The 23,522-nt window shown below is 39.7% G+C and overlaps 1 protein-coding gene across 1 annotated transcript in view; it reads right to left on the bottom strand.

The window, feature by feature from the left end:
- The window catches only part of ARL15 (ADP ribosylation factor like GTPase 15), a 446,071-nt gene that overhangs the window by 287,786 nt on the left and 134,763 nt on the right, over window positions 1-23,522 (bottom strand). The window lies entirely within an intron of this gene.

The raw sequence follows: 23,522 nt of genomic DNA, 5'->3' as shown, positions 1-23,522 counted from the left end.
TCTGCAGTTAACTGGCTAAGAACATTTCTAAATCTCTACCTCCATCACCACCTCCACACTTAGATGGTGATGAATGTGATAAAGCAATCATGGTAAAATGTTAATGACGGAGGAACCTGAGTGGAGTCTAAGGGAAATTCCATGTACTTACAATGCTTTAATATTATTTCAAAATAAAATTCTTTTAAAATCATTAAATTCAGTTCCCACATATATCACTGTCATCCTGACTTTTGAAACATTTTGTGCATGCTTAGTCACTAAGTCATGTCTAACTGTTTGTGACCTCATGGACTGTAGCCCACCAGGCTCCTCTATCCATGGGATCTTCCAGGCAAGAACAGTGGAGTGGGCAGCCATTCCCTTCTCCAGGGGATCTTCCTAATCCAGGGATCAAACCCAGGTCTCCTGCATTGCAGGTGGATTCTTTACCATCTGAGCCACTAAGGAAGCCCACTAGGGGTGACTGGGCTTCATCAAGGCTATCATCTAAATGAGATGAGAAACTGGGAAAAAGTATGCTGAAAAAGCAAAGTGACAGAAAAGGTTCCCTTATTGGTCAATTTTGGTAAAAAAAATTGACTTCTTAAATCTGGACAAAGAAAATCACATACCACCCTTGGAACTTCAACTAGCCTTCCTAAACCACCAAACAGAAGGAATTCCACTTTTGGGAGAAGCAAATGAAACAAAAATCCTCTTCTGACACAACCTAGAATTTTGCTTCAGGTCAAATGACCTCAGGGTACTATGAACTAGTGCTTGCTCTGCAATAGTTAAAAGACCAGGGGATTTAGGAGACTGGAAATCGTTCATGCAGGTTTTGGTCTTTCTACTTAATTGACATACACTTATTAGAGGCCATCTAGTTTACAAAGCCTAAAGTATTTAGGCCCTGAAAGATACATGAGGAAGGAGGAGACAGGGAGGTGAGAGGGATGCAGATCTACTGACTTCTTGGTCCTTTGGAGATCATGAGAGAAGAGACCTATAATTCTTCTTACGCTGATGAAATACGAGGTCTAACGGGCTGTCACACTCTTACAAATCAAGCTTGACTATTTCTCACCCTCACTTCTCATAGTCAGTAAGTCCAATCTGTATGACCTCTGAAATAGCTCTAGAATCTATCTGCCTCTTTCCAGCCCAGGTCACTGCTGCTTGGACAACATCAAAATCCTCCAACGAGTCCTAGTACATTCACCATTGCCCCCTCTATTCTCTTTTGCGGCTGCCATTATGACCCAGGTGGTCTACAGGGCCCTCCATGATCTGCTCCACCCAAGCCTCCAGCCTCATCTCTGTAACTCTCCATCTTAGTACTCCACCTCCAGTAACACTGACCCTCTGGCATCGCACAGCATTCAACACATGCCACTCCCTTTTCCCCCAACTTCGGGCATACTGAACACTTCACTGACTTTCAGGTTCCCGTTAAAGCAACCCTTCCTCAGCGCTGCCTGCTCTGATGGTAAGACTATGTGAGCAATTTGTGTCCAGCTCTCAGAGCACATTTGTGAATTCATCACACAGACAGTTAGTTTCTTATTCATCACCAGACTGTGGGAACCACATCTGTTCATCTTCATCTTAGTATCCCCAGTGCTCAGCAGAGACCACAGCATAGAATCCACTTTCAATGAAGAACTACTGAATGACATTTAAATATCATCTAAGAAAGGAGAAAAGAAAATGTAAAGGTTAACAGGAAGCTTGATCGATGCTCTCTGGGCCCCTCATACTTCAAGAAAATAGTGTTAACATTGAGAAATACTAGACTTTTTCACTTCTCTCCAATGCCAGAAGTGTTAGCCCAGTTCCCGAAAGAGTGATTTTGACGTGCAGGACCTACTTTCTTGGTATGATAGAACTTCTTTTTGTCCTAAATTCACTTTTCCTTGGCTTTTAAGAAGCTCTGCCTACTTCTGGTAAATTCTATGATCATCTAACCCATATTCTTCTTGGATTTATTAAACTCTAATCATATTTCTTCTCAGTCTTTTCAAGTCTGAGAAGTCCTAATTATTTCAGTGTGCCTTCATATAGCAAACCCCTCCCACTCCTCCATCAGATTAGTGACTTTTCTCTGGCCTTACTTGAGCTCCATTTTGCCTCTCCTACAAGATTAATGACTACAACTACAAAAAGTATCCTAGATGCCAGTACATCACATCCCGGATTCGTAGGAAGGTTGGCTGATGATATCAGACTTTTTGCAAACTTTTTCTTACCCATAAAAGAAAGAAGTCCCCTGAACTCATGATGAGAGTTTTCCTGAGAGACAGATATACGTATGTACGCATTCCCTCAAAGACTGGCCAGCTATGCACTAAGAAGAGCTCTGCCAAGTTCAGCTATGATAGATAACACCACTAGTCTCTCTTACTGGGTTGCTTTGATATTTTTGGGAAAAGAGGAGAGAGACCCTATTCCTGCTCTGAACACCCCCATTTGTGCTCAGCTCCTGTACCGAAATTCCCCTGAACTCTCTCTTGAAAAGAAGACTGGCCCACCTATCCTGGCTGAAATGATCATCACTCTCAAATACAAGATGAAACTGCAGGTGACTGACTGCTGTAGCAGGTGACTGATAAACCAGCCAATCTGATCACAGGACCACAGCCGTGTCTGACTCAATGACACTAGGCCATGCCATGTGGGGCCACCCAAGATGGATGGGTCATGGTGGAGAGTTCTGACAAAATTTGGTCCACTGGACAAGGGAATGGCAAACCACTTCAGTATTCTTGCCTTGAACCCCATGAACAGTATGAAAAGGCAAAAAGATAGGACACTGAAAGATGAACTCTCCAGGTCGGTGGGTGCCCAATATGCTACTGGAGATCATGGAGAAATAACTCCAGAAAGAATGAAGAGACGGAACCAAAGCAAAAACAACAGCCAGTTGTGGATGTGACTGGTGATGGAAACAAGGTCTGATGCTGTAAAGAGCAACATTGCATAGGAACCTGGAATGTTAGGTCCATGAATCAAGGCTTCCAATCAAATTGGAAGTGGTCAAACGGGAGATGGCAAGAGTGAACATTGACATTTTAGGAATCAGTGAACTAAAATGGACTGGAGTGGGTGAATTTGACTCAGATGGCCATTATATCTACTACTGTGGGTAAGAATCCCTCAGAAGAAATGGAGTAGCCATCACAGTCAACAAGAGTCCGAAATGCAGTACTTAAGTGCAATCTCAAAAACAACGGAATGATCTGTTTGTTTCTAAGGCAAACCATTCAATGTCACATTAATCCAAGTCTATGCCCCGACCAGTAATGCTGAAGAAGCTGAACAGATCTATGAAGACCTACAAGGACTTCTAGAACTAACACCCAAAAAAGATCTCCTTTTCATTATAGGGGACTGGAATTCAAAAGTAGGAAGTCAAGAAACACCTGGAGTAACAGGCAAATTTGGCCTTGGAGTACAGAATGAAACAGGGCAAAGACTAATAGGGTTTTGTCAAGAGAATGCACTGGTCATAGCAAACACACTCTTTCAACAACACAAGAGAAGAATCTACACATGGACATCACAGGATGGCCAACACCAAAATCAGATTGATTATATTCTTTGCAGCCAAATGTGGAGAAGCTCGATAAGAGTCAGCAAAAACAAGACTGGGAGCAGACTGCGGCTCAGATCATAAACTCCTTATTGCCAAATTCAGACAATTTGAATTGAAGAAAGTGGGGAAAACCACTAAACCATTCAGGTATGACCTAAATCAATCCCTTATGATTATACAGTGGAAGTGAGAAACAGATTTAAGGGACTAGATCTGATAAAGTGCCTGATGAGCTATGGACAGAGGTTCATGACATTGTACAGGAGACAGGGATCAAGACCATCCCCCAAAAAAGAAATGCAAAAAAACAAAATGGTTGTCTGAGGAGGCCTTTCAAATAGCTGTGAAAAGAAGAGAAGCGAAAAGCAAAGGAGAAAAGGAAAGATATTCCCATTTGAATGCAGAGTTTCAAAGAATAGCAAGGAGAGATAAGAAAACCTTCCTCAGCGAGCAATGCAAAGAAATAGAGGAAAACAATAGAATGGGAAAGACTTGGGATCCCATCAAGAAAATTAGAGATCCCAAGGGAACATTTCATGCAAAGATGGGCTCAATAAAGGAAGAAATGGTATGGACCTGACAGAAGCAGAAGATATTAAGAAGAGGTGGCAAGAATACACAGAAGAACTGTACAAAAAAGATTTTCACGACCCAGTTAATCACGATGTTGTGATCATTCACCTAGAGCCAGACATCCTGGAATGTGAAGTTAAGTGGGCCTTAGAAAGCATCACTACGAACAAAGCTAGTGGATGTGATGGAATTCCAGTTGAGCTATTTCAAATCCTGAAAGATGATGCTGTGAAAGTGCTGCACTCAATATGCCAGCAAATTTGGAAAACTCAGCAGTGGCCACAGGACTGGAAAAGGTCAGTTATCACTGCAATCTCAAAGAAAGGCAATGCCAAAGAATGCTCAAACTACCTCAAATTGAACTCATTTCACAGGCTAGTAAAGTAATGCTCAAAATTCTCCAAGCCAGGCTTCAGCAATACATGAACCATGAACTTCCAGATGTTCAAGCTGGTTTTAGAAAAGGTAGAGGAACCAGAGATCAAATTGCCAACATCCAATGGATCATCAAAAAAGCTAGAGAGTTCCAGAAAAACATCTACTTCTGCTTTATTGACTATGCCAAAGCCTTTGACTGTGTGGATCACAATAAATTCTGGAAAATTCTTCAAGAGATGGGAATACCAGACCACCTGACCTGCCTCTTGAGAAACCCGTATGCAGGTCAGGAAACAACAGTTAGAACTGGACATGGGATAACAGACTGGTTCCAAATAGGAAAAGGAGTGCATCAAGGCTGTATACTGTCACCCTGCTTATTTAACTTATATGCAGAGTACATCATGAGAAATGCTGGGCTGGAGGAAGCACAAGCTGGAATCAAGATTTCTCGGAAAAATATCAATAACCTCAGATATGCAGATGACACCACCTTTATGGCAGAAAGTGAAAAAGAACTAAAGAGCCTCTTGATGAAAGTGAAAGAGGAAAGTGAAAAAGTTGGCTTAAAGCTCAACATTCAGAAAACTAAGATCATGGCATCTGGTCCCATCACTTCATGGGAAATAGATGGGGAAACAGTGGATGAGTTTATTTTTCTGGGCTCCAAAATCACTGCAGATGGTGATTAAAGCCATGAAATTAAAAGACACTTACTCGTTGGAAGGAAAGTCACGACCAACCTAGACAGCATATTAAAAAGCAGAAACATTACTTTGCCAACAAAGGTCCATCTAGTCAAAGCTAAGGTTTTTCCAGTAGTCATGTATGGATGTGAGAGTTGGACTATAAAGAAAGGTGAGTACCGAAGAATTGATGCTTTTGAACTGTGGTGTTGGAGAAGACACTTGAGAGTCCCCTGAACTGCAAGGAGACCCAACCAGTCTATCCTAAAGGAGATCAGTCCTGGGTGTTCATTGGAAGGACTGATGTTGAAGCAGAAACTCCAATACTCTGGCCACCTGATGCAAAGAGCTGACTCATTTGAAAAGACCCTGATGCTGGGAAAGATTGAGGGCAGGAGCTAAAGGGGACAACAGAGGATGAGATGGTTGGATGGCATCACCGACTCAATGGACATGAGTTTAGGTAGGCTCCGGGAGTTGGTGTTGGACAGGGAGGCCTAGCATGCTGCAGTTCATTGGGTCGCAAAGAGTCAGACACAACTGAACTGAACTGATTGCCATATATTGCCCAGTTTCAATCATTCATATGCCAATATTACTCAACATATTTTGGAAAACGTTCCAGAATTTTATCTTCATGTTCTTTTTAAATTACAGAGTGTAAAAACTTTGCAGCCAAACCCAAAAATATCTACATCATCTGCTCATTTATTCTAGGTCACCTAAGACGTGTGTCACATAAAAGGCAATTGAGGAGTGACATTCTACTCTACTCCTGTCTTTTATCTCATCTTTCTATCCTCCTATGATGCCATCTTCACTGCATGTTTTCAGCCTGGTAAAGACACCTAATATAATATTTCCCCTCTCCCCCCAATCTCTTTCTTGAATTTCAGGATCTATATTTCAACTGTTCTGAAAGAATCCGAACTAAATCCAAATAAAACAACCCACTCTAAAAACACAGGCTATAGAGATAAGACATTTTGGAACATAAAAAGCATAAAGGTTAAACTGACAATTATTATAAGACAGTATCTTTGAAATAAGTCACAGACTCTTTGGGGGTTTATTTGAAATAAATAAATTCAATGGTTGACAGGGATAGTGTCAGATTTGAAGCCAACAAAATAAGACTCTTAAAACTATGCTACTTCAAATGGGGGAAGAATGTTCATGTTTTTTGAGTCAGTTCCTAAAAACTACAGTTTTTACTTGGTTTTCACTTTAATACTTAATGAAGCTTTGGATCTCATAGTCAATTTACTTAAAATTACTCATTTTGGCCTCTAGACTATACTGTACCAAAGTTCATTGTGTCTGTCTCGTAAAGCAGCCCGTGCATTGTTAAGAGTAAGCCCCTTTCAGCGGTGTACAATGCTAAACACAAAGCTGTCGGCTGTCCTGACAGCACACAGAAAACTCAGGCTTCATTCCCAGGCCAGACACTGAGGCATTGTATGATTCTGTGCAGGCCCATAAACCTAGCCGGCTTCAGTCTCCCCATGATTAACCAGTAACGCTTTAATACTATCAGCCACTTCCTTTCTTTAGGAGGATGTTATGAGGCATTAGTTCAATGCATTATGCTACAAGAAGGTAACATACAAGTAAGTAAGTGTATTTATTACCTTACCTCATCTCACTAAGGTATCTTAGACGACTGTCATCTCTCTTGGGTAAGGAAGGGCCTGGCAGTCCACCATGCAGCCCAGACTTCCCTTCTACCGGCCCACAGCTGCCTCCACATGCTCCATGCCATCCCAGTCCAACCCAAGACACTAAAAGACACAAAGCTTAACCTTCACTTGCAGCATGGAATGGAGAACAGGGTGAGTCCACATGGAGGATGCCAGCAGACAACCAAGGTCATGGTCTCTTGCTTAGACTGCTAGTTCATAGGTCTGTTCACATAGGGTCTGTTATGACTTGTTCCTTTCCAAAAGAACCAAGTCTCTCTCTCATTATGTTAAGATGCAGGTTGTTTCCTGCCAGCTTAAGTTCACAAGCTTCTACCAACACTGTGTGTGAGGACACCGTAAGCCAATGTCTTGAGAGAGGGCCAAGACTGAATCACCAGTAGTAACTGTTGTATACTCTGGACAAATTGTATACGCCTGAGCTGAAAGGCTTAGCCAAAAAGCCTAAGCCAAAATATTAAGGAATCTTTTTTTGAAGGAGGATGATCACATACATGTATCAGGAAAAAAAAAATAAGCAAAAGATTAAATTGCCAGGGTAAAATGAGGGGTTGTATTTCAGCCTGGTAGTCTAGCACCAAGGCAGCAAGATTATTTTAAAATGTCCCCATTTCTGCTAGGGACAGTACCAGACATTGGTAAACTGGCAGAGCACTGTACATAGCAGGACTCATTGAACAACTGTTCACCAAACTGATGCTGTAAAGCACGGATGAAGCACTTACCACGTATCACTCTTCCCTCTGCATCTCTACCTGAATGATGCCAGTCATCCTCCAGATCACTCTCTACTCCCTCAGACAGCCTGAGCACTTCGTGTTTCTATGCCACCCGGGTCCCGTGTACTCAGAAAGAAAGGCTCTTCCTCTTCTCTACTTGACAAATTTCTGTTCAAAGTTCTGCTCAGATGACATCTCCTCCAGAAGGTCTCCATTTCCATCAGAGAGAACTATTCCTTTCTTCTACTCCTTGGTCCTTTAACATACTTCCAGCACTGTGGTTAATATTATGCCACATATATTTTTTTCCTGACTTCTGCAAGAATTATTAGATAACAGATTTATGCACACTGACCCAATAATCCCTGATCTGATTACTCGGTCAAAAAGTTTCATTTTACAGCCACCCAGGGTAGCCAGGCACCAAAGCAGAGAGGCAGAGCTGTCATACAATTCACGTTTCTAGACAGAGTCCTGCTTGAGATCCTCCCCCTCTGGCACTGGCCCTTGCACTGCCAGTATCTCCTACCATCCCATCTCACTTAACCCCCTAGCCTCTGGGGACATGGCATTTGTTTCAAGTGATGCTCTGTTTTTCATCTTGAATACATGACTTTATTCTGTATATGATTTCAATCTGATTGAGGCTCTGTAGAGCTTCTGGAAAATTTTCTTCTGTCAGTGTTGGGGCTTCCCACAGCTATACAGTCACTGCCCAAGCCCCAAACTATCTCCTCCTTATTTATCAATAAAACAAGTCTTGCCAAACAAAACCTAGAGGTTTCTTATGGTGGATGACTGCATCTTTCCCTGAAGCCCTCAAATGGGGCCTAGCACTTTGCTCAATGAATATTTATCAGATTAACAAAAAATTAGTTAATTGGTACCTAAAAGCAATAGAAAAGTCACCCATAACTTGAAATGGATATATTTCTTAGGTGGTTTTGTTTCAAAACCAAAAGACACCTATACATTCTGACCTTCGCCAACTGTCACAATGACAATAAAGATTTTGAAAAGAAGTCAATTTCTAGAATGTTTTCTAACACTAAACATGTTCACTGAAAAAAAAATTCAGTGTGTTAACATACAAAACTATAATTTTAAAATATTTCCCAAGTCTATAATAATAAAATATGGGTCCATCTTCTGAAAATACAACCAAACATTTATAGAGCTTGAAAGAACTGCTTAAACTCTGAAAAAGACATGAGGAAGAATTGTGTCCTAATAACACAAAACAAAACCAAAGGTGATTGGTACTATATTAAGCACAAGATATAAATGATTTGTGAGTGTTAATTCACTTACTCCTAGGAACAACCCAATGAGAAAAGTACTTTGCACTTCCCATTTTAAGATGGGGAAAGCGAGGCCCAAAGAAGTTAAATATGGTTGTTTAAGTGGAACTAGGATTTGAACTCTGGCAGTCTGGCTCCAGAGGAATTTTCTGAGTGACGGGAATGAAAAGCCTCTAATACCCGAGGGTGTGTCATACAGAGGCGAAATTAGGGGCATTCTGTGAACAGGACAATGTACAGATACGAAGCTGTGCCAGATAGTGTGAGAGAGACAAGAGTTGCGGCTCCAACCAGGGCCATTTGGCTCCAGAGCTCTTACTCATGTCCTCTTGGCCTTGGTACAGCCACGGCTGAAGTCAGGGATGTTGTCCTGAGGAAGTAAAGCCTGTCTGTGTAACAGGACAGATGCCGGCAGAGAAAGGGGAAGATGTGAGTCTCAGTGATGCTTCCTTCCTTGCACTGTCCCATTCATGGCTGAAGTACCTTTCATTTCAGGCAGAGAACTGCATCCTTCTCCCAGGAGAGTTAAAGGAACTGGGTTCCTTCAGGCTGACTTAGGGAGCAGAGAAGGAGGGGGAGCTGGCTAGGCTGGAAGAAAAGAGGACATTGGAGGGCTGCTAGCGTCTTTTTCCTGCTGTTTGCTTCTTTCATTTAACTCATTTTTGTCCTATGGAAAGGTCAAAGCCTGTCTCTGACGAAAAGCCCATGCTAATGGCAGAGATTTCTGATTCTGAGCATGGTAAATAAGGGGGAAAAAACCTCTAAAGGAAGAGTCTTCAAATTTTCTCCTTTAAAATATATGTGCATGTAAATTATACTTTAATAAAGTAAATAAAACAAGCAAATGCTACACAAAATAAAACATGTCAGGGAAGAGTATGGGAGAAAATACATGAATAAACTGGACTGTTTGGAAATCCATGTCAAAGAGACAGCCTATATGAACATGCAAGCTCTTAGCTAACCCTTTCTTTCCATATGCAAGAAGAAAAATGAATTTCAAAAATGCTCTGGTGTCTGGGACTACATAGTAGGTCTTGCAAAAGATGTGAGAAGAATATAAATTCAAAATGGCACCCTCAGCTACAGAAATAATCAGCAGGGTGACAGAGTGCTGTGAAGAGGCCCTTGATCACCAGGCAGATCCCAGCAGACAACTCCTCTCCATGTTACAAGGGCAATCCACTTTTTGAGGTGAAAAATCCTGTGGCCCTTTAAGACCCTAGTGGGGGAAAAAACAATAAGTTGTTTTTACATAAGATGGGTCAAATCTTTCGGCCATGCAGGCTGCTCCGAGCTCACAGATGAAGGCTTTGGCCCAGAATTGTCTCAGGGCTGAGGCTTCTGTCCAATACATCACATTGCCTCAGGACACTAAGTCTGTCTTTGCCTTCCCCTTTGTATTTCTCAATCCACATTCCTTTTTGGGGTGAAATACTCCATTATTTCTGCTTTGTTCTGGGCTGTCTCCTGTCTCTGTCCCTATTAACTCGTGGCAACAAAAGAAACAAACAGAAGCAGGGGATTTCATGCTTAGCAGCTACAGACATTGGCCTCACGGCTTTGCAGAGGGGCAGACATTTGAGACTTTGAATGGAAGAGAGTGCCGCGGCGTTGAACCAGACCAGGGGCCCACGTGGCTCCCAGTCTGCGCATCAGTCATCCTGATCAGTGGCATTCACGAGTCCTAGTACATGTATTTCCAGATAAGCCACAAGTCGAGTTTTAAAAGTTAAGGCATGTATCTGATAATTAGACTAAAGGAACTCTAATTCAAGATTCTCCTATATTCAAGCAATCCATAATTTCAGGTCTTCTCATGTAAGAAATAGATTAGGGGGATATTTTTCTATAAGTAAAAATGAAGAAACTCAAAGAGGAAGCTAAGTAGAAAATAAACATCTTTCTTGTTTTTAAGATGTAGTCTTTCTTTTACAATGGCTGGACAGAGTATCTAATTTTTCTAATGACAGAATTACCCAATAAAAGTAGCAGTAAATTCTCCAGGTATGACTATATGTAATGAGAACCAAGCTAAATGCATATTCATAAAGGTATACAAATCAGGGCTTCACCTGCGTCATTTTCTGACAACTTATTATGTTTTCCCCTAAAGAGCAAAGAGATACAAATTTAGTTGAACATGAAAGAGACACATTTTGTATTGAACCTCTTTTTTGGTCACTTTCTAAACAGCTTTTCTAAATGAGAATTAGGGCATAAAAATACACTCACTACCAAAAACACATTTACTATTCCTTAGCAATGGCATTTTCCTATACTTTGTACACTTAGGAAAAATCAGGGGATGCAAATATTTTAAAAGAGCTAGAATCCCTAGGTAGATCTTCAAGTGGGTTTACAGGTCATCTAAAAATCTCCCAGGAAAAATCCCAACAAAGCAGAGTCTCTCTGCTCTTCATGCTTTTGGAACTGGAGATGGGAAGCCTTGGAATAGTCAACAGGAAAACAAATCAAACTAAAGTTGTTTTCCTTGTAGACCTGAATAGTGGGAATCCTATTTCATATTTTGGAACCATACAGCATTCCTTCACTTAACAACCTTTAGGCTCCAAGAAGATGGAGCTCAGTCCCACAGAGCTCTCAGTCACCAATTCCTCTAAATCTGCCCAATTTGGTCTTTACCATCTCCCTGTTCCTTTCCAGCCCTAAAGCCACTATCACGGTGTCACCATTATCTCCTGGAAAACACACGGTCTCTTCCATAATTGGTGTCCTTACTTCGGGTCTTATCCAATTCTGTCTGCTGCTGCTGCTGCTGCTGCTAAGTCACGTCAGTCATGTCCGACTCTGTGCGACCCCATAGACAGCAGCCCACCAGGCTCCTCGGTCCCTGGGATTCTCCAGGCAAGAATACAGGAGTGGGTTGCCATTTCCTTCTCCAATGCATGAAAGTGAAAAGTGAAAGTGAAGTCGCTCAGTCGTGTCCGACTCTCTGTGACCCCGTGGACTGCAGCCTACCAGGCTCCTCTGCCAGTGGGATTTTCCAGGCTAGAGTACTGGAGTGGGTTGCCATTGCCTTCTCCCCAACTCTGTCTACAAAATGCTAATAAAGATCTTCCTAAAGCACATCAAGTCATTCCCATGATGTAAAATCTTTCCATGGCTATCATGTTGCTGTTGTTGTTCGGATGCTAACTCATGTCCAACTCTTTGCGACCCCATGGACTGCAGCACACTAGGTTTCCCTGTCCTTCACCATCTCCCAGAGTTTGCTCAAACTCATGTTCAATGAGTCGGTAAAGTCATCTAACCATCTCATCCTCCCTCTGTCACCCCGTTCTCCTCTGGCTCTCAATCTTTCCCACCATCAAGGACTTTTCCAGTGAGTCAGCTCTTCACATCAGGTGGCCAAAGTATTGGAGCTTCAGTATCAGTCCTTCCAATGAATATTCAGGGTTGATTTCTTCTAGGATTGACTGGGTTTGTTCTCTGTGCAGTCCGAAGGACTCTCAAGAGTCTTCTTCAGCACTACCAATAGCTGTCAGGAAAATGACCAAATTCCTTATCTAAGCAGATAGGCTCTCTATGACCTGGACTTTGCTTTATTTCTAGCCTCCAATGGTTGTTAGAGGGATGACATGACATAATGTTCATAATGTTTATAAAGTATCCAAACCAGGGTTCAACATAGTCCTCGTGCCAACCACACAGACTTATTTGCAGTTCCTGACCCAGCCTCCTTCATGCTCCATGCCAAAGGAGTTGACCCTCTGCCTATACATCATTTTCCACTATCTCCCTCTGGCTGGCACATAGTTATCCTTTAAAATTCAGCTACATGATCATTTTTTCCAGGAAGACTTCTACAACCCTTAATCTGATTGAGATGACCTCCTTTAAACTCCCTTAGCACCTTTTCTGTTTCACTGTCCTAATATTCATTTTTCTATTGAATAAAGGTGATCTTTAGTCAATGTTCCCCCACTGGGCTTGGAGCACTTCAATGCAGGTTCCACTTCTGATTCAGTTTTGGACCCTAAGTGTATGGTACAGCATTTATCACGTGGTAGAATGTGCTCCCCAGTAATTCACCACATGGTTTGATTAAGTGCATGGTCAGACAAGCCTGACATCCAAACCTATTACAATCTGAATGTTACTTCACCAATACCTGTTTCCTAATCTAGAAAGCAAGGGTCATCTCAAAGGATTGTTGGGAGGAGTCAATTAGATACTATATATCAAATATGCAGAACAGTATTCAATAATAGGTATTATTATCACTGTGATTGTGGTTATTAGACTTTTCACTTAGAATAGTGCTTTCTTAAAAATTGATTTTGTGACCACCCATCAGGACTCTTCTCATAGCATACAATTCAAGATAACTCAGGGTCTGGATTTATTTTATTTGTCCATTTGGTCAAAGATCTGATCTGATATGGTAAGTATGAATGGTGGCTAACCACAAAAACAGTCCTTTTGGTTTGCTATAATAACTATTAAAAGAGATCATAATATGATGCAGAGGGGGGCCATCACTAGATTTTTTTTCTTCCTGAGAGGAGAAACAGCTTTTAAACATGACTGGTCTATCTTAACAGTTAAATCAATTCTCTTTGATTATGAAATCTCCTGCTATGTCTATGCAGACCTAGACAAAAGCACACTATTGGTGAGGGGAGGGGGTGGTGGTGGTGTCTGTAATTCCTGAGCATCCTCCAATCACGTTGCTTTAACTGCTGACAAAGACAAATGTTTACTATGGTCTAACTCAGAAGAGTCAATACAGTGAACTAGATGTTATCTCACCTCACACATCAACACACGTGTCAGACAGACTCTGATTGCAAAGTCTGTTATTGGTGATGAGAGAGGCAGAGAGGGCACAGCTGGATATTTCAGATCCACAGCTGAGCTGGCAGCAGTGGTAGTTCAAGCCACCTTCTCACTTTAAAAGCTGGAATGAATCTGAGAGAGTTATTTAAAGGTGTGTTTTATTAAAGAGACAATTTAGAAGACTGTCAAACTTCACAAGCAAAGGCTGAATACACAGATTCAAGCAGTTCTACTTGGGATCATCTATGAAATATCAATGGATTTCTTTCCACTACAAATAACTGATCAAAAACGAAATAGTGACAAACACAATCTTCTGCCCCTCAAAAGATTAGAAGTAGCAATGTGAACTTAATATATATCATAAACATTTTTACTGTTTGCTTTATTTTATTCCCTGCAATCAGTACAGGCACAGATACCTTAACTTATGTTCCTGGGTATATTACACAGATGGTACAGGTGCTATATCGCAGGCTGGTGAAGACAATAGAGGGATCCCATGGGCCTGACATATTTAACTGGGGTCTTACTTGAATGAAGTCTCAACAACATCAAGAATTTTTTTTTCTTCAAATAAAGCACTCACTCCCTATTCAAAGGAGATCGCAAACTATCAGGAAAACATGGTACTTGAACATTGTTAAGTGTTTTAAAAAGGATGTCCTCCTTTTTCTTTTGTACCAGTCAAGGTTCTGGTTGCAAATATCTGAAAAGTAATTTATTGGAAGGTTATTGATAATTCACAGAACAAACCAAAAGACTAAAAAATTGCTAGAACCAATACAGTCTACAGTAACACTGCAACAACCATCAGTACAGGAGTCACCATTTGTACTAAACTGCTGGGCATCCTGTACTGAACGCCACTGCAGCAAAAGAAAGACCTCCAACCACTCCAACTGGGTATCACTGACCATCAAGCTGGAGCATCCAACTGGCCAAGCCCTGGTTACATTCTGAGGTCCTGGCTGCCAGGGCTTCTCCCTACCCTTTAGCACTGAAAGAAGTAAGACCTGATTCCAAGCTCTGGTGGGATTTGTCCCTAAATATTCATTTTCAGGGCAGCTAAAAACAATATCAACTACACATTTTGCTCTTTGGCCCAACAGACAATAGCCTTTCTCCATTATAACAATTTGGAGACATAAATTAGACAGAACAATGTTTGCTGATCTTCCAATTCCATGGACTTATTCTGATGGGATATGCCAGTCTTGGGCAGAGGCAAGATGAAAGCTAGTAGAAAAATCTAAGCCTGGATTTTCCTGAGCAAAATATTATATCCTCTCAGTGTCCCATTTGTGTGCTCTTATTTAATACACACCTTTACAACATGCATTCTCTTCTTTTGGTCCATCACTTCAGTTGATCAGTCATGTCTGACTCTTTGTGACCCATGGACTGCAGCATACCAGGCTTCCCTGTGCATCACCAGCCCCCGGAGATTGCTCAATCTCATGCCTGTCGAGTTGGTGATGCCATCCAACCATCTCATCCTCTGTCACCCCCTCTTCCTCCTACCTTAAATCTTTCCCAGAATCACGGTCTTTTCCAAGGAGTCAGTTCTTCCCATCAGGCGGCCAAAGTATTGGAGTTTCAGTTTCAGCATCAGTCCTTCCAGTGAATATTCAGGACTGATTTCCTTTAGGATGGACTGGTTGGACCTCCTTGTAGTCCAAGGGACTCTCAAGAGTCTTTTCAAACACCACAGTTCGAAAGTATCAGTTCTTCAGTGCTCAGCATTCTTTATAGTCCAACTCTGACATCCGTACATGACTACTGGAAAAACCATAGCTTTGACTAGACAGACCTTTGTTGGCAAAGTAATGTCTCTGCTTTTTAAGTGCTGTCTAGGTTGGTCATAGCTTTTCTTTCAAGAAGCAAGCGTCTTTTAATTTCATGGCTGCAGTCACCATCTGCAGTGATTTTGGAGCCCCCCAAAATAAAGTCTGTCACTGTTTCCATTGTTTCCCCATCTACTTGCCATGAAGTGATGGGACTGGATGCCACGATCTTAGTTTTCTGAATGTTGAGTTTTAAGTCAACTTAAAACTGTCCATACTTCTACCTATAAATTATATGTAAAAAGATGGGGGCTGGCTACGTCTGTGTAGGAAGCTGATGCCTGATGGCTCTTATGTCCAAACTTGCATGTTCTTGCTTTCGTTTCAACTTTAAGTTCTTGTAGGAGGAAAATAGGACAATCTGTGTAGCACCTAGCTTTTGTTCATTAAGAACAAAAACTCAATCAGGTAGCCTGTGCTATTGCTTGTCTAAGATATAGATTCCCTAAGGATATATGACTGAGCTTTAAAAAAAAAATCAGACCACTCTGGTTTTCTACATTTATCTAAGTAATTCTTCAAATCTCTCTTTTCTAATTTGCAAATCACACCATAACTGTGAAGCAACTGTTACAAAAATCTACTAATCAGGGACATGTAAAAAAACCAAAAGCCAAAACAAAAAAACACAGCAATCATATTCATGGTTAATAAAAAATTTTTAAAAATCATAGTCTTTAGCTGACAAATTCAGCTTTCCCCAAAAAAATAAAATCTGAAAGGTGATAGTAAACCAGCACGTTAAAAAATTAAACAAAAATCAAAACCAAAAACACAGTAGGGGGAATGAGGTTGGAAAGGAAAGGATTACACAAAGGTATCTGCTTAAAAATAGGTCATTATGCCTCATTTATTTGGTGAATCTGTGGAAATTTTATGACATTCATCCAAGGAATTATGACTCCACCTGAACAGACTATCCCCTCCACATTTCTCCAAAGGAGGAAAGGGCATATACTCATGACTATTTGAACTGTTAGAATCGATTTTATAAACATTACAACAGAGGATATAAAGGTCCTCAAGGGAATTGTTCATGGACAAATTAGAGAGAATGTTGGCAGAGGTAAAATATTAATCACCAAAAGAGTACATAAAATGTATCTGGGATGATCAGGGCTCATCTGGGGACCACACAAGGGGAATAAGATATCACCAGAAAAAATGCAAGTATTCTCTGCTACGTAAAAACCTGAAACAAAGAATTTCAGTCATAATAAATTCTGCATCTATTAAAATAAGATGCAAATGTCATGTAATCTGGGGGTAGTAGGACTAAGAATAAAAAAACTGCCTTGAGATTTTCTTAACACACAAGACTTTCAAAGCTACTATACAATAAAAACTGCAGTTCTCGCTGAGTGATTCTATTAATTGATTTTATTAATGTTTTCATATAATTCCTTACAATTTGCAAATCTGTCTGTGCTCACCATGAAAGATAAAAGATATGGAATCTTAAAACATAAGATTTTTAAAATGATACATTACACAATGTTAAATTCTATAGTACTTCTTACATTTTACTACTTTTTTGTATTATAAGCCACATCTAGTCTTTCATTGAAAGAAATGAGAAGATAATAAAAAGATATTGAATAGGTATCAAGTGAAATTTGACTAGACAGTGGCAAAAGATATTCTCTAAACCATATCAAATTTAAGTTAAGGTAGATACTTCAAACTTTCCAAGACTGATGGAAAGGCAAGGAGAATTAGAAGGGGAGAGCCTAAAGACAGCACTAAATAGTGTGATAATCTTTGACTTGCCACAGGATGCTGTTTCAGCAGCAATTTCACCTGCAACCTCAAATATTCAACTGAATCTCAGCTTGAGAACTTTGTACAACACTTTCATTAAAAGCCTCAATATTCAGTGCATACAAATGTCAAAATCATCACATTGTACACCCAAAACTAATAATGTTGTATGTCAATTAGACTTCAATTTTAAAAGTCCCCAAATCTATTTTACTTCCATTGACAACAAGACTTCAAAAAGAAAAAGACTTGGAAAACAAAGTGCTCACTAGCAATTAATTATACTTTAAATATGTTCACTCTTCAATTGTAACACAACTTCTAACAACTTAATACTCAAACTACCTAGCTATAAAAAGTATATTAAATAACAGGCCTGGCTAACCTTGCCCCATTTCTTCCTCCCTTTCTCTGCTTTCTTTTAGAACAAAACTCCTTGAAAGCATTCTCTCTATTTCCCTTCTTTCCTTTCTAACCTGAACCCACTCCTAACAGGCTCTCTTCTTGTTTAGGTCATCATTACTAAATCCAATAATCAAATTTCAGGCTTTGTCTTACTGGTCCTTTCTGTTAACATGATTTTCACTGCCTCCTTCTTAAAATGCGTTCTCATTGAACTTCTGGACACCACTCACTTCTGGAATTTCTCTTATTTCACTGGGAAAGAGGTTCCTTGTCAGTGTCTTAATCTCATCAACCACTTATTAACAGAATACTTGGGATGACCTAAAGCCCCTTCTATCTACACTCACTTTCTTGTTGACCTCAACCAGACTCATGCTTTCACATCTCTCCAGATGTTTTTAACTCCCAAGTTTGTATCTATATCATGGACCTCTAAATGCACAACTACTAATGCCTTCTCTACATTCCTCCTCCAGGATACTGAGTAGGCATCCTGAACCTAACATATCCACAACAGAACTCATAACTCAATTTTTTTCTTCTGTTTAGTTCACAGCAACTCCATTTTTTTGTTTTGTTTTTTTTCAGTTGCTCACACCAAAAACCCAGAATGATCCTTGGCATCTCTCTTTCCTCTTAAACCACATATTCAACCCATCAAAAAACTCTGTCAGCAACAGCTCCAAAGTATATCCAGAATCCAATACATCTTACCACCTCTACCCTTTCCACTCTAAGTCACCACCATCTTCTGCCTGGGTTACCGCAACAATCTCACAACTGGCTCCCTGCTTCCTCTCTAACCTCCCTATAGTCATTTATATAGCACAGTAGTCAGAATGAACCTGTTAAAATATGTCAGATCGCATCTATGTTCCATGCAAAATCCTCCAAAGGCTAGTCCATCTCACTCAGGATAAAAATCAAAACCTTTATAACAGACTACAAAGTCCTATAAAAATCTGCCACCACCTCCTTCCTTCCACCTTTACCCCCTAAATGTTTCTGTGGCAATGTCCATTATGATTTCCTCCTGCAGTCAGTTGCTCCAGGCAAACTGGCCTCCTTGCCATTCCTGGACTACTCTAGGGACAGTCCAATTTCACAGCCTTACCATTTCCACTGCCTAGAAAGCTCTTGCCCTAGATACACATAGACTTCCTCCTTTGCCTCGTTTGTGTCTTTACTCACACATCAGCTTCTCAGTGAGACTTACCCTGATCACCCTGTTTTAACAGTATATCCTCTCTGCCTCACAGAATTCCCTACTCCCTTACATGCTTTATGTCTTTTTACAACACTAACTGTCTTCTTAGCTATTCAATAACTTACACATTGGTTTACTGCCTGTGTCCCCTCAAAAGACTATAAGGCTCATGAGGGCAGGGATTTTTGCAGGTTTTTGACTGATGCATCTCCAGCAACTAGAACATGGCACAAAGTATACACTTAATAAATATTTTTAAACTACTGAATAATTTGTTGAATGGTTTTCACAGATCCTTCATAACCATACTGGATTATATATACTCTAACCTCTGTTCAGACTGAGGTTGATGGAATTTTATATTCTATTGATATTTCTTGAGTGGAAGGAACTCATATTCTTTTAAATCACATCCTATTCATTTTGGCACTTCTTATAACTTTCTTTTGACACTCACCAAGCTTAGTCTTCCTCTAGAATTATAACACTGAGTTAACAAGTGTGACAGAGAAGGGGAGGCTGAGGCAGAGTCCCAGAGCTGTCCAACCTTTATAAGGCGGGCACAAAAGGAGAAACCAATAGTATGACAGGGAAAAAACTAGGAAACATACTGTAACAGAATTCAAGAAAAGTTTAAGTGCTTCTTGAGTTTGGAGACGATTATCAATAAGATGAATTCTTCTAAGTAGTTACATGAGAGCAGAACACATAGATAACCACTATAATTGGGAATGTAGAGGATACTGGTAATCTTGACAAGCACAATCATAATGAAGGGGCAGAGATGGAAATCCAGTGTATATACTTTGGTTCAACAACCTCCTCACCTGATCCAACCTTCCATTCTCATTGCTTTGACTACACAGATGATTTCTCAATCCCATGCCCAGCTTCAACATCTTTCTAGAGAACCAAACCAGTGTAGCTAAATTTCCTGTTAGACGGCTACACCTAGATATCCCTTAATGAACAAAACCCCAAATTTACCAATTTATAATTTGCTACCAATCCTCCAACCCATTTGTCCCTTCTTCCTATATTTCCTACCTTAGTAAATGTCATCATCATCAAACCCAGCATTCAAAGCTAAAGATCCCTTAACATCCTATATTTTTTTCTCTCTCACACTGCTCATAATTTATAATGATCCCCTATTTGTTTTGATTCTACCTCTTAAATATTTCACATGACATGCATGCATGCTCAGTAATATCCAACTCTTTGCAACCTAATGGATTGTAGCCTGCAGGGCTCTTCTGTCCATGGAATTTTCCAGGCAAAAATACTGGAGTGGGTTGCCACTTCCCATTTCAGGGGATCTCTCTGACCCAGGGATCGAACTTGTTGTTTCCGGCTTGGCAGGCGGAGTCTTTACCACTGCACTATAATATCTACTGTTTTGCAATAAAGCCATTATTTTTTGACAAAACTGTGACTACTTCAACATTACTGTACCAAGCACACCACAGGTACTCAATCAGGTATTTGTCGAGTCACTCAAGGAGTTCATATGACTCTATTATACATAGCTCAGATACATGGTTATGAAATCAATTTTAATCTTAATGAGTAAATTAAAAAAAAAAAAAAACCAACTGAATACTCTGGGGCTGAGCTTTAAGAATGATAATAACACAAATAAAAAGATCCCAAAACGGAAAGTACCACTGTCTGGGTTTGAGTGTTTGCTGAGAGATTATGGCCATGATCACTGTAGAGTCCCAACTGCCACTCACTAGAATTACTGTCACTGACTATGGCTTCCCATAGTCTCTTCTTGTCCACTCAACCTTCTTAAACAACATATTTTCTCTTCAGGACTTACTCTATATGGTCTAAAAGCTATAACTTCAATGAAAGAACTTGAGCATTGCTAACAAGCAGACAAAATACATGACATAAATTATTAGTTTCTTCTTGTCAGAGACAAGGACCCAATGAGACATTCATCTTGGACAAGAAGTGGTAAGTCATGATTGAGAGAATATCAGCAAGTGTAAGTGATGATGCAAACCTAAGCCTCACGGCTCCTCCTCTCCTGCAGTTTTCTGAGACACAGCAATATAATCTTGACCTTGATAGCCTCCATAGGGCCTTGTCAGGAGGAGACAGAAAAGACCTCAAGAAGTATTTTGGCCCCAAAACATTTTTGAATCAAGTCAGAGAAAGTTATGAAACTCACAGTTGTCATACTTGACTTGCATCCAGAAACACAACTCAAATGAAGCATGTAGCCTAAGTGGTTGATGGTTTTCAGCTGGATGTACTTTTCAACCACCTAAAATGAAAAATCTCTCTCTAATCTCACCCTAATAAAAATCTTTGACCTGGAGAGAAAAAAAAGATCCCTATATAACTTTATGGCAAAATGAGAAGAGGAAGGTAGGTAATAGAAAGTAGAATGACTTTAAACAGCTTTGTAATTTTAATCACTGATATTTGTAGATTAAATATCATCTGGAAGGTCAAAACCTGGGAAGAATCTACTTCAGCATACCTGATCCATCATGCACACAAAATGAATCATCTTTTATCTAGCTCATATCACTAGAGTTTTACTTTTAGATGAACAAACTTCCCAAAGGGACATATCATGCTATTTAGAATCCCAAGGGGCTGGCTTTGAGAGTGGAGTGTCCCAATTTCTCTCCACTAGTGGATTGAATGATATGAAAACCCCTCGTGACACACTAAGGAAGTTCATTTACTCAGAAAATAAATCCATATTCTTTTTGTCCAAAAGGCAACATCGTTCTCAATTCTCAAGGTCTAGAATTTCCCTAACTCCTCCTCCCCCAGGCTCATATTATACTCTGTACTCTTATAGAGTTTGGTTCATGTTGCTAATGTTCTACTTACTACATTGCACTAGAGTCAAAATGCATACTGAATGACTGCCTCCCCCATTACCTATTAACTCTAAATCATTCTTTATTCAACTGTTTATCATCATGCCTGTAAATGCCTCTAAATGTGTAATAAATTTATCCATTGATAAAATTAATTATGACTGGTCTCAAGCAAATTGAATAGATCCCTTAAAATAGTCCAGAATTCCTAGATTAATGGAAAACATAATTTTAGTCTCATTTTTTCAGAGAGATTCTCTACTCAGCTACATATATTCTAATCAACAACCCTCTTACATGTTTCAAAAAGATCTGAAGATATTGTCTTAGACACTGAAAAGTGTCCTGGAAAAATAACAGATGCAGAGATGTTCATTTTTAAAAAAATAAAATTTTAAACAAGATACATATGCTGATTGCTCTCTGTGAGAAAACTACACATTGTCCGAATTATTCTATGTACATAAGGAAAAAGAAAGATAACACTGCTTGGAGGCTTCTGGAACCAGGAGTCTTGAGTCAGCTGTACATTGCTTATAACAACTCCCTTACCTTCAAATTGGAGAACTTCTTTCAAAGTCAAGTAACCTGTGCAGTTCTACCTGGGCAGCAAGACTCGAGAGAAGGTTGTTTTCAACAGAAAGGATGACTAAAATCCTGTATTCAGACAATTATCAACGAAAATGTGCAATAAAATGAACTCAACTTTTGTCTTGTTTTTATTCCTAAGGAATCATGCAGAGCTAACATAAAAATTTTAAAAGGATACAAAATATGATGATGATGATGTAAATATCTACAAAAACAACTACTCACAGGCTAAAGAAGGGAATAATTTCCTGTCCTCATTAATCGAAAACTTGGCCCAGCCCCTGGTATTTCAGAAGAACTTCTGTTATCTCTAGTGCAGTTACAGACATGTACAGATTTTATTTTCTTCTCATTTTTTTCTGATGTTTAAAGTAATCCTTGCAAATAATACAACCACATGTATATGAGAGAAAGTGTAAGTCCTTCTGTATTCTAACCTTCTAGAGATTATTGGTATTCAATACTTCAACTTTTTAATGCATATACTAGTTTATATGCATCTTTCTTCTTCTTTTTAAAAAATGGGATCACTGTATACATAGGTACACAACTAGCTCACAGCTTTTTTGATTTATCAATCTTCTGTGTCATAATATAGTTCTGATTCTTTTCAATGTTAGCATAGAATTTCACTATATGACCATCCCAAAATTTAACTAATCTCTAACTGGTGGCTGATATATGGTGCATTTTAAACTATGCAGAATTTAGACTTTTAGAGCTATAAAAGACCTTAAAGAGTATCTTATGGAATCCAAAAATGTCACTCTATCAATTAAAAAACTGACGCCCCAAGATAGTGAAGTATATTAATAAAAAATATCATGGGTTTGCTTGGTAGTAGACAGGGGAACATAATCTACAATTTTCCCCACTATTTAGAAGTTGAGAGCTCAAAGCCTAGAGAGCCAGGCTTATGAGTTTGATTCCCAGCTCCATCACTTAACTAGTTGAGCCACCTTTGTCAAAAGATATAATCTCTCTGGGACTCAGTTTTCTTATCTCAATGTGACAATAATGCAGCTGCTGTCAAGAATAAATTGATTATAATATAAAATACTTAGAACACTACCTTGACAATAAAGCAATAAGCAAGCGCTAATTATTACTGTTATGAGCTGAATG

This window comes from Cervus canadensis, chromosome 16, assembly GCF_019320065.1.
Source record: "Cervus canadensis isolate Bull #8, Minnesota chromosome 16, ASM1932006v1, whole genome shotgun sequence".
NCBI classification, from domain to species: domain Eukaryota; kingdom Metazoa; phylum Chordata; class Mammalia; order Artiodactyla; family Cervidae; genus Cervus; species Cervus canadensis.
This window is presented reverse-complemented; position numbering and strand designations above follow the sequence as displayed.